The sequence below is a fragment of the Canis lupus genome, chromosome 10, assembly GCF_048164855.1.
Source record: "Canis lupus baileyi chromosome 10, mCanLup2.hap1, whole genome shotgun sequence".
Classification (NCBI taxonomy): Eukaryota; Metazoa; Chordata; class Mammalia; order Carnivora; family Canidae; genus Canis; species Canis lupus.
This window is the reverse complement of record NC_132847.1, coordinates 27,681,284-27,694,166: the sequence shown is the minus strand read 5'-3', so window position 1 is coordinate 27,694,166 and position 12,883 is coordinate 27,681,284. Positions and strand designations below refer to the sequence as shown.

Here is a 12,883-nt window from a genome sequence, read left to right as displayed (position 1 = left end):
ATGGTACTGCCTCATCTGAACTAATCCTTTCCTTCCCACCCAAGCATCTTCCTGACTCTGCTCAGGTAGCCAGGAACAATCTTCCCAAGTTGTATCATACTTGCTCTGTGGAGGCCCTGCTGCTGCTGAGAAAGCCACTCTGTAGCAACTGTGAGGGTTGTGATCACTTACCCATGTTTCTAAATGAACAGGCTTGCCAATTCCATTAGCAATCCCAAGGACCAAATGAATACACACAGCGCTAAGACACATCTTTCCCCCAGTTGCAAATAGAGTTATAAATGACAGAGGTGCAGGCAGCTGAATGGCAGAGGCACTTTCTGGGAGCTTAAATGCCAGAGTAAACAAGGGCAAGGGCAATAACCTTTGATTTTCACTCCTTTACCTGACGTAAGCATATAAAGGCACAAGAAAAATTACATACTATTATGGCTGTTATTTGCAGTAGTATGTTTAGGGATTATCAGCTTTCTGTAAGCCTGTTCACTATCAGGATCCAGCAATGACTAACCATAAGAAGAAACAAAAGAAATAATGTGCAATTTAAACATAACATGTAAGGAAATGAAAAATTAAATCAGATCTTTAATGTTTAGGGGCCTTCAAAATCCTATAAAGAACTAACATTTATACTCCCTCTAAAGATTACAGTTCCACTTTCTAATAGCAACTGGACCTGGGCAACAAGGCACTAGTCTTCACAATGGTAACAGATAAAGTTGGCTGTAGATTTCTATTTGTTTACAGGTTACTGCAGAAGTGCCTGGGTGGCTCAGTTAGGTAAGCTGCCCACTCTGGGTTTCAGCTCAGGTCATGATCTCAAGGTCGTGGGATGGAGCCCAGTGTTGGGCTCTGACTGGGCTCTGTGCTCAGCAGGGAGTCTGCTAAGATTCTCTCTCCCTCTTCCATTGCCACCCCCCCCCCGCACTGTTTCCCTCTCTTAAAAAAAATTACTGCAAAACATGACCAAAACTGTATTTCATTGAATATGAAACTTTTAAAAAACATTATTCCTCAAATGTACATTTTATGATGCTACAGTGAAGGGTAAAGCTTAAATTAGACATGTTCATGAATCTGTAACTCCTATTGCTTCAATTCCTTAAAAAGACATTTTGAAAAACAAATGTAAAATTGGAAGGTTCATCACTGAATTAGCAGTTTAGGACTAATGACAATTCCCGGCGAAGTGAGCATACAAACACCCAGCATCCCCACACCACTCCTGCAACTTGGGAGGCCAGCCAAGTGTTAAATTCAGGAAGGTCTGTCACTGTGTTTCTATCTTCCATTCTCTAGTCATTACTACCACAACTTTACCTCAGTTTATACTCTCCCAATTTTATGAATCTGTAAAACCTAGAAAAATACTTAAATTAAGTAGCAAAGATTATGTAAACTACCATAACTGCAGATGAGACACTTGAGCATGGTGTGTGGCTAGGACTGAAATGGCTAACTTCTGTGAACCATCTTTCCTGTTTTCTAATGCAAACCCTAAAATAATGGTTATGGAAGACTTGTTCTTTATTTTAAAACATTACTTAAAATGGTTTCTGATGCACTGCTGAGGCAGTAATGTTCTCCAAGAGTACATTGCCTGTTTCAGGAGGCCACCCTGCCTGGCTGGGGAGGAGGAAGCGGGAGCCTGTCACTGACAGTCTTCTCCAGATGAATGAGCTTCTATTCACCCTTCAGGGACAGGGCTACTCACTTCTAACAATGACAAATTTGCAAGTGCAACATCTCAACCGTAGCTCTGCAGCTCTCAGAGAGACTCAAGAGGTTAACCTCATCTACTACCTCCAGGCTGGACTACAGTGAGAGCTGAGGGTGAGGAGACAGGTTTCCCTTAATGTATCCTTCTGGAGCTCTAGAAATTTGGGAGAGTAATTAATACTGAAACTGAGTAAGATTCTGAAGTTTAAAATAAAAATACTTAGCAGCTAACTTGTAGAGAACCTGGCACAGCACTCTAAGTACCTCTGTATTGGCTGTGAGAATAAATGTCTTTCTGCTATCACAGTAACTTGTGTATTCACAATTTAAACGTCTTTGATTCCTGTTAATGCAAGAAGTGGGCTAAGATTTAAGATTGTCTGACCACTAGCTTTGAAATCATGAAGGCCTCTTGCACTACTTACGCCTATACTGTGTAAATTTGGGCCCTGTAGAAGAGCAGAACATTTCAGAAAACCAGCAACTCCGTGATTTAAAACAAGACAAAACAAAACAAAACAAAACAAAACAAAAAGCCCTCAATTTTTGCTGGTTTCAGGAGTACTGCAGTAACAACTTACACTGTGGAGGGAAAAAAAAAAGTCACAGCCAGGCTGTGTCAGCCAATAAATATAACATCTAGACATTACAGAAAAGACAACTTTTCAGACATTTAGGAAAACTCTACCTTTATACTAGATTTTCTTCTATGAAATAAAATTTATGAAGTTCTATAGTAGAAAAACACCCTATTTTGACAATTCTCTATTATACATGTATTAATGACTTTAAATGAAACTGAAGTTTGTTTAAATACTAGTTGTTTCCCACTGCCTTGAGTAACTACTTCTCATTCATATTTGGCTGAGGTGCTCCACTGCCCTTTATTCTGGAGCATCTGAAGAAACTGAAGATTTCTTTTTGTTTGGGGTAATAAATTAAGGAACTATTAATGACCTAATAATAGCCTATACCCATTTTGTGGGAGAGAAACAAGTGAGAAGTACTTTGGAAAAGGGAGCTTTGAAGTCTAAGTAGTGATACCACAACCATAAGGCTGAAGAGATTGAAGCTCAAAACCTAAGTTACTCACCATTATGGCTTTGGGTCAAGCTACCACCTACGTTATCCTCTTTAAAATGGCTGAGTATGATCTCTCAAAAAAAAGTGCAGAATAACAATAACCCAACTTTCCAAACCTGCCATGCATTAAGTGAGAAGTCCCAACTGCACATCATCTAAATTTCAGAACCAGTTCTACTAATTACTCCCAAATCCACAAGCGACATGATGACGGAACAGAGGATGAGGCACTAAAAAATGAAGCAAGCATGGAAGACAGAAAAATTCAAAACTGAATTGTGGTACCGGCTGCATTCTTCTGTAAATTTAGTAAAAATCACTGAATTGTATACTTAAAAAAAGGAGTGAAGGTGAAGTTCATAGCCTATAATTTATACCTCAAAAAATCTTGGTCTGGAGACACCTGGGTGGCTTAGCGATTGAGTGCCTGCCTTCGCCCAGGGCCTAATCCTAGAGTGCCAGGATCAAGTCCTACATCTGGCTCCTTGCAGGGAGCCTGCTTCTCCCTCTGCCTGTGTCTCTGCCTCTCTTTGTGTCTCTCTCATTAATAAATAAATAAAATCTTAAAAACAAAACTTGTATTTTGTTTTGTTTTTTAAATGCAGGGCTAACCAGGTAATTAATGAATTAAGGAAAATTATCCAAAGCTGGCTATGAGAAGGCAGAAATTCAAAGAGGAAAAAGCAAACACTGGAAACTGTTTATACCGGGGTGGTGAATAAGAGAAATACAGTATGAGCCATTCTATGATCAGAATTTGGGTTTTTAATGGGTCAACACCATGGCCCTCATGAGGTAAATGTCTCTGATCTGGTTATGTGTTAGCGGTATCCCTAAACAACTGGCAGGAGCAAACATAAATGGAAATTTTCTCTGATGGAAGACAGTCTAAATCCTGGTCTCAAAGAATTCTCCTATGCAAAATGCCAGGAATGTTAATTTACTATAAAAAATGCAAGATGTACACAAGAAATAAGCTATCTTGGGCAGGAGTAAGCTAAACAATTGTGTAATCAGATCCATGACTGCAGATATTCAAATGATCAAAACTGGAGTATTAAAAAATATGTTCCTCGTGTTAAAAGAAAAAGTACGCAAAGGAAAACGTATTCAAAAATGCCTAGACATATTGGGAGAAGGATCAAAGTAGAACTTCTAGAGAAAATTAGTAACTTCTAGAAGTTGAAAATAATATCGACTAAATACTGTTAGAGAATTATTAATCTGTAAAGTCAAACTGAACAAATTATTTATGGAAACGAAGCATGGAATTAAGAGATGTGCAGTTAGACTGTGGTCTACTATTCAACTATGAGGGATTCATAAGGAAAGACAGAGAATGGGGGAGCAGCAACAGTGAAAGAGGTATCGGTTAAAAATTTGTCAGAGTGGATGAAATATAGTTTCAGATTTCAGTAGACAAATTTTAAGCAAGGTGAATAAAATCCATACCTGGACATACTATAGTGAAGCTTTACAACAACAAAGACAAGATCTTTAAAACAGTCAAAGTTAATACAAATTATTCACAAAGCAAGCTCAGTAAGATTGAATGCTGACTTCTCAATAGCAACAATGGAAGCCAGAGATGGGGAAATAATATCTTCAAATCATGGCAGGAGGGGGATGGGGGTAGGGGGAGTGCTCATCATGCAGAGATCATCTTAGGACTGTACATTCAATGAAATTATTTTTCCAACACGTAGGGCACAATAAAAATATTAAGACAACAAAAACCCAAAACAAGTTGATAGCATTTACACCAGACAGATCTTTCCCCTAGCTAAGAGTCTCTAACAAAAATGCTTCAGGAAGAAGGGAAGTAATTCCAGATCGAAGGCTTAACAACATGCGAGAAGAAAGGAGAAGCAATGAAAATAATCTATCAAGTACAATTTCAGCAAAGTTAAAAAAATGAATACAGAAACATCAATGGGGCTAAAGCTTAAAAGAACCAAAGTACTGGACAACAGTAATACTTGAATTGGAGAATGATGGAAGTTAAAGCATTCTAAAATTCTGACATTATTTCAGAAAGAGGAGAAGATACTGATTAACCTAAACCTCTGAGTTTAAACATGCATGCTGTAACACCCCCAGCCACTACAAATAAAACAGTTTACCACTTACAAAGAAGAAGGGGGAAAAAATACGAGGTGAGAGGGCTCAATCAATCCAAAAGAGGAAAGATACTTAGAAACAGAGGAGGGATGGAAACTGAGGGTTAAGGAGAAAGAACAAAATGCAATGGTACAAATCAATCCACATATCATAAAGGTAATGAATGTGTATGTACAAAACTCTCTAACTGGAAAAAAAAATCCAGCTAAACTGAGTAATAAAAAAGTAAACATATGCTCTTTATAAAATACATTTAAGACATAACAAAGGGGATCCCTGGGTGGCTCAGCGGTTTGGCACCTGCCTTTGGCCCAAGGGTAATCCTGGAGTCCTGGGATAAAGTCCCTCGACGGGCTCCTTGCATGGAGCCTGCTTCTCACTCTGTGTGTCTCTGCCCCTCTCTCTCTCTCTCTCTCTCATATGAATAAATAAATAAAATCTTTAAAAATAAAATAAAACATAAACAAAGGTTGTACACCATTTTTAAAAAGAAAGGAGAAAGCTATACTGGGATGATCAAAAGGAAGCACCGGACTCACAGCCCTCTGTCCTCCCCAATATTGTCACTGGGAGGCTGAAGACCACATGCTAGGCACCTCACCAGATCACAGCTCTTTGCATCTTAACTCAGTGGCAACTGAATGATATGACCTTGCCTTTTAAGAGATTACGAGAATAAAAAAAGAGTCATGTGGAATCTGTCAGCGTTTTAGATAATAAAATGTTGAGGCCCTATCTATTTAATCATTAAATCTTTATATATAAATATATAAAAGACCCATGTAAGCATTCTTTTTCTTTTTTTTAATTTATTTATTTATTTATGATAGGCACACAGGAGAGAGACAGGCAGAGACAGAGGCAGAGGGAGAAGCAGGCTCCATGCACCGGGAGCCCGACATGGGACTCGATCCCGGGTCTCCAGGATCGCGCCCTGGGCCAAAGGCAGGCGCTAAACCGCTGCACCACCCAGGGATCCCCCATGTAAGCATTCTTTTCACATTGTTTAGGGTAGGGTAGATTTATTTCCCATGAAAAAATGGGCATCTTCCCTCCATTCTAAAGACAAGGAGTGGGGCAACTGAGTGGCTCAGCCGGCTAAGTGTCTGCCTTTGGCTCAGTTTATGATCCCAGGGTCCTGGGATGGAGCCTTGAGCCCTGTGTCACCAGGGTCGCTGCTTCTCCCTCAGTCTCTGCCACTCCCCATGCTTGTGCTCTCTCAATCTGTCAAATAAATAAATAGTCCTAAAAGGGAAAGAAAAAAAAAAAAAAAAAAGACAAGAACTAAACAATTCATTGTTTCATCCCCCCCCCTTGCTACCAGGAAGTTCCTCGCCAAATCCAAATGCAGTCATTGTAATTATGGTTCAACACTATTATTCTTTTCATAGGTTCTGATTTTCTACATCTACATTATTTTATGATGTATATCTTTATTTGAAATGAGCCTTATCAAATCTAATTTTAGGAAGAGGCAGGATATAAATACAAGCATTTCTAGTAACAGGATTAGAAACTGTGACTTTATTTTTTTTTTAATTTTTTTTATTTATTCATGATAGGCACACAGTGAGAGAGAGAGAGGCAGAGACGCAGGCAGAGGGAGAACCAGGCTCCATGCACCGGGAGCCTGACGTGGGATTCGATCCCAGATCTCCAGGATCACGCCCTGGGCCAAAGGCAGGCGCCAAACCGCTGCGCCACCCAGGGATCCCGAAACTGTGACTTTATTAAAATATCATGAACTATTTTAAACAGTTTGGCTATTTGGTACTTTTCTAAAGGCTTTTTTTTTTTTTTTTAAGATTTTATTTATTCATTCATGAGAGACAGAGAGCAGAGGGAGGCAGAGACACAGGCAAAGGGAGAAGGAGGCTCCATGGAGGGAGCCCGACGTGGGAATCGATCCTGGGACTCCAGGATCATGCCCTGGGCCGAAGGCAGGTGCCAAACCACTGAGCAACCCAGGGATCCCCTCTAAAGGCTTTAATTGTAAATCACCACCCAGATGATACAATAATAATTTCTATTTATTTTGTTATCGTACGTACACTTTAAAAGTTCCTATTTCTAACTGCCTGAGTAATTTCTCAGTACAGCTAGATAGGGTGTCTGCCTAAACATCAGTTCATCAGCTCTAGTGATATGCCAACACTTCTAGAGCAGGGTGAAGAATGGGCAATGAATGCTTCCTTGGTCATTCCTACTGATGCTCCAAGAGAAAAGAATCTGGATGTTCCCTGAAAACAAGGTTCCTCTACTACCTTCACAAGACCATCCTAAAATTTGACTAGGTGGTTAAGCTCAGCCAACAACACTTGTTTTGGGTATGACGTGTTAAAATAGTACACGCAAGACACTTGTTTTGCATAGCCTCATGCATCTGAATTTATAGACCTTTGAAAATGTGAGCAGACCAGCTCAACAGGCTTAGCAAATTCTTTTGGAATCCAAAGTCAGCATTCCTCCCCACCCCCCAAGAACACCAACTTCTTTTAACATACTACAGTCCTAAGAAAATGAAGCTTCGTTTCATTTGCTATTTACAAGAATTTCAGTCTACAGTATTATACAGAAGCTCTGATAAAATACTGAAGATGTCACAGGTGGACCATATAAGGTCAGTGTTCAATTCAAATACTCCTTAAAGAGCCTTCTTCAGGGCTACTCTACTGTGCATTATCAGCAAACCACAGAATATAAGTAATAATGCAGATCATTTGATTTGCAGTAAAAAGACTCATTAAAGCCATTAAGTCTTGCATAATGGGAAGTACTTTGGGGTGCAGATGGAGCATGGGGCAATGCAACAAGTAATGATAATCCAACTCAAAATTCAAAAGCATACCAGTTACATTTACTTTTTGGTTCTTAATACACAAAACAAGGAATGAGATACAATCTAATTGTAGCAAGTTCATTAAAATAAGAGGCCTATTTTATTTTTTTAAGATTTTATTTATTCACCAGACACACAGAGAGAAAGAGGCAAAGACACAGGCAGAGGGAGAGGGAGAAGCAGGCTCCATGCAGGGAGTCTGACATGGGACTTCATCCTGGGTCTCCAGGATCACGCCCTAGGCTGAAGGCGGCGCTAAACCACTAAACCACTGAGCCACCCAGGCTGCCCAAGAGACCTATTTTAATGCAAGCTCTGGGGCTGTGGAGAAAGGGATACTAAATGATACATAGTTTTTATAGGCAAGATCTCGTGAATGGCATTTTCCCTATTTCACTCTCAATTCATGAAATTGAAAAAGGACTTAGAAAAAAGCAAAATTAAAAGGGAAAACTGATTGCTCTTTAGCTATTAAGCTGCTCACAGCCAAAGGAGGTAGGCAAAGAATGAAGCAATTAAAATGGACACACGGGTGTTGCATTATTGACAAAAAGGTTAATATTTCCAACAAAATAAATTTTTTACCTCAATACACTTTAAATTGAAGAGCGACATAAAGAAATCATTAACTTGATATGGGAGGAAGAGTCAAGTATAAAAGCTGTTATCGTTATCCTGAAGCACAGCCTTGCCCTTTCATAAGATGAAAGAAAAGCCCTCAGTGCTAAACTGCAGAGCAGGAAAAAAAAAATGGTGAAAAGAAGCATCACCCAGCTCACCAGTTATGACCCTCAGCTCTCACTCCCTTACTCACTGACCTTGGGGACACACAACCTCTGTACATTCCTCACATAAGAAAAGGGACTTCCATACCATGTGGTAATAGAATCCACTGACAAATGTGGTATGAGACAGGCAGAAGTCCTAGCCAGAACCTGAGAAAGTAAGTTAAGAACTACTTCACAGCAAACACTCCATTATTTGCTTTTTCAAATAAAACACAGTGTAATTTAGTAAAGATCCAATTGGCAGCCGGCTCCACACAGCCTTTTGGACACTAAATGGGTGCACACAGAGGAGCTGGAGAAATTTTCTCCTGCTTGTAAAACCTTAAGAGTCAGTATATGGTCTTTATTTGTGATATTAATCTTGTATTTCTACACTGTAATATACAAAGAAGGCACCATAAAAGGTTTCTATTTTTAAGTGGGTGTTATCCCTAATACTACTCAGAAACTATTTATATATTTGAAGTAACTTTACGTGACACCCCAAATTAAAGCATAACCTTTTTATATTATTTTACTTGCTCTGGAAAAAAAGTATTTCTATTAAAGCAATAAATAAGACTTCCAAAAACCAAGTTAGCAAGTGCCAACACATCTGCTCCAATTTTATTTTGGTCATGTATTAAAATGCTACTTAAATAGCAGTTTTAGCTCAGCTTCCATTTAAAATGCTGATAAAATGGATAACTTTTTTCACGTATCATCTCAGTGCCGTTTATAACACATTATACAAAATAAACACACTATATAAATTATTTTGTCTTTCTCTCTCTAGTAGAGCATAACCCTTCATGGGGGTGGGGATTTTTGTTTTATTCATTACTATCTCCCCAGGGCCTAGAACAGTGACTGGGACATATCAGGAACACTATAAATATCTGTCGTAAGAATCTTTCACAATTTTTTTTCCTCCCTTTACTATAAGAAATTTGCTTTACTTTTTTTTTTTTTTTTTTTTTTTTAAAGATTTTATTTATTTACTCATGAGAGATACAGAGAGAGGCAGAGAGAGAAGCAGGCTCCATGCAGGGAGCCCAACATGGGACTCGATCCCTGGTCTCCAGGATCACACCCTGGGCCGAAGGCAGGTGCCAAACCGCTGAGCCACCCAGGCGTCCCTGCTATACGTTTTAGAAAGCTTTGTGCTAGCAAACAAAAATATTGCTCAATATCAACTCATCTTTAAAAAGTTTCAAAATTTTCTCCTTCATCTTCACATCCCCCCAAATTTTACAATTCATCCCTTCATGCATACATTATACGGAATGATGTATTATGATGCTCTTTTGTATAAATATTACAAACACTAGAGAAGAAAATCGGGCTCAATAACAGTGATGTTCGGTCATAACATACAGCTCTGCATTTCTCAAAGTACGGTCCTGAGACCAGTGACTGAGAATCCTGGGGGACGGTGGTCTGGTGATCTGAAGGTTAAGCACCTAAGTTCTAGTACATTCATTCAACTAGTAGTTAGTGAGAGCACCTACTATGTTCCAGGCACTGTTCTAGGCCCATGTTCTCAAAGAATTTACATTCCTTGAGAATGAAGTAGGGAACAGAAAAATAAGAAAGCCAAACAGACCCAATAATTTCAAATAGTGAAAAATGCTAGGGAAGCTATAAAACAGGTGATAGGTTTAAAAAAAAATGGTGGAAGGTGGAACGGAGAGGATGAGGGATCCAGAAGCCTCTCTGCAGAGGTGACATTTGAGCAGAAACCTGAGGGTGAGAAGATAAATGGATAGAACATTCTAGGCAGAGAGCCCAGGCAGTGCAGAGGACATAAGGTGGTGATATGATGTTTGGCTTCACTTCAGTGATGAAGAACACATTTTCTAACACCCAATAAATCAGATCATGCAGTTTAGGGATCAAATGTGAGAAGAGTGCATCTAACCCCAAGGGGTAGCTATCATACAATAGCAGCACCCAAGTGTTCATGTGGAAAAAAATCTTTTTAAAGGCAGGGGTGGGGGTGGGGGGTTTGGACAAAAAGAAGAAGAGAAAGACTAGAGGCAGTTGGAAAGGCAGGCAGGGTACCTTATGTACTACAGTTCACAATGTGGTTTTAGGGGGGGCTTGGGTGGCTCAGTCAATTAAGGGACTGACTCTTGGTTTTGGCTTAGGTCATGGTCTCGAGGTCATGAGACAGCCCCATATCAGGCTCTGAGCTGAGTATGCAGCTTGCTTAAGATTCTCTCTCCTTCTGCCCCTGTTCCTTCCCCTGCCCCCAACTGCTCTCCCACACATGCACTCTGTGTGTAAATAAATACATCGAAAGAAAGAAAGGAAAAGGGAAAGGGAAAGGGAAAGGGAAAGGGAAAGGGAAAGGGAAAGGGAAAGGGAAAGGGAAAGGGAAAGGGAAAGGGAAAGGGAAAGGGAAAGGGAAAGGGAAAGGGAAAGGGAAAGGAAAGGAAAGGAAAGGAAAGGAAAGGAAAGGAAAGGAAGAAAGAAAGGAGGGTTTTTAGGATATTATCTCAAGTGTGTCTAAAAAGCCACAGCTGAATGGGTCCTGAAGCAAAGGAATGATGTGATCTGATTTAAAGGGGTCATGTTGGCTGCTCTGCAAAAAAGAGACTAGAGAGGAACAAGAATCAGCTGGGAAGCTATTGCAGAACAGATAGGATGGCGTGGATTAGGGAGGCGATCATGGAATAAAGAATAGAATATGAAGACTTATAAATTAAATTTGGAATGTGAGGGGAAAAAGACAAATCAAGGATGACCTGACTTGAGCAACTGGGTTGAACCATGGCAAAAAACATGGGATGCCTGGGTGGTGCAGTGGTTTAGCGCCTGCCTTCGGCCCAGGGTGTGATCCTGGAGTCCCAGGATTGAGTCCCACATCGGGCTCCCTGCATGGAGCCTGCTTCTCCCTTTGCCTGTGTCTCTGCCTCTCTCTCTCTCTCTCTGTCTCTCATGAATAAATTTTTAAAATCTTTAAAAACAAAAAACCCAAAACCAAAACACAATTATGTTTATCAAAACATTAATGCAATAATGAAAGACTGAAACTAAAAAATTTACATGCCTAAAGGCAGAGGACTAGTTAAATAAATGGACCAGTAAGCAACCAACAGAAATGTTATAAATGACTACTTCATAATTCAATAAAATGGCTATGATATGGCAAGCAGGAGGAAAACACATTATATCATAACACATTATGGTATCGTTTGCCTTGGGGCACCTGGGTGGCTCAGTAAGTTAAGTGACTGCCTTCAGCTCAGGTCATGATCCCAAGGTCCTGGTATTAAGTCCAATATTGGGCTCCCAGCTGAGTGGGGAGTCGGCTTCTCCCTCTACCCCTCCCCCCCGGTGTGCTCTCTCTCTCTCAAATAAAATAGGTATCATTTGCTTCAAATAAAACAAGCGTATCAGTTTTGTATATTTTTTTCAAAAGTCAACCTACATAGAAAGTAAGTATATATCTACTCCAAAATGTTATCTCTTTTTTTTTTTTTTTTTTTTTTATTCATGATAGTCACAGAGAGAGAGAGAGAGGCAGAGACACAGGCAGAGGGAGAAGCAGGCTCCATGCACCGGGAGCCCGACGTGGGATTCGATCCCGGGTCTCCAGGATCGCGCCCTGGGCCAAAGGCGGGCGCCAAACCGCTGCGCCACCCAGGGATCCCTCCAAAATGTTATCTCTTTTTCTTTGTGTTTTCACTTTACAAATTTTCTAAAATGCAACTCATAAGTTTTATAAATAACTGTATTTTTAAATGGCAGTATCCCAAAACCACACCAACTAATCTGGTGCTTTTATTCTCCTCAGGCACCTTGGTCCATAGGGATGCTTTCAAAAACTCCTGATATACCTCTAATATTGAGATAACAGCGAAGGGGCAAATGAGCAAATGAGCCTAAGCACTGCTGTTATACAGTAACCCTGAACAAGATCTGGCTGGTGAGAGCTTTTATGTTGAGTCTAGATCCCTACCACAATGGCACAGCATCCCCAAATGGTTCTGGGAAAAGCCTGGCTGCAATTCATTGCTGAAGAGAACATTTTCTAACACCCAATATATCAAGACTACCCGGTATAGGGATCAGATGTGAGAGGAGTGCATCTAAGCCCACAGAGTGGATATCTGATACACAGCAGCATCCAAGTATTCATGGGGAAAATTGGGAAATAGAAAAAGAAAAAAAGTATTGGACAGCACAGTAACAGAATCTCCTGTGGGAGGCTGACAGCTGGAATCCACAAAGCTGATGCTAGAATACAAACTATTTTTCCTATAGTTATCCCAATGTTAGTGGGGTGATCATGGAAATTACCAAAAAGGATATACAGGAATAAGGTAGACATGTGTTATCTAGATAA

At 40.0% G+C, this 12,883-nt stretch overlaps 1 protein-coding gene across 6 annotated transcripts in view; it reads right to left on the bottom strand.

The window, feature by feature from the left end:
- Positions 1-12,883, bottom strand: part of CTNNA1 (catenin alpha 1) — a 184,932-nt gene that overhangs the window by 29,612 nt on the left and 142,437 nt on the right. The gene's annotated exons all lie outside the window — the stretch shown is intronic.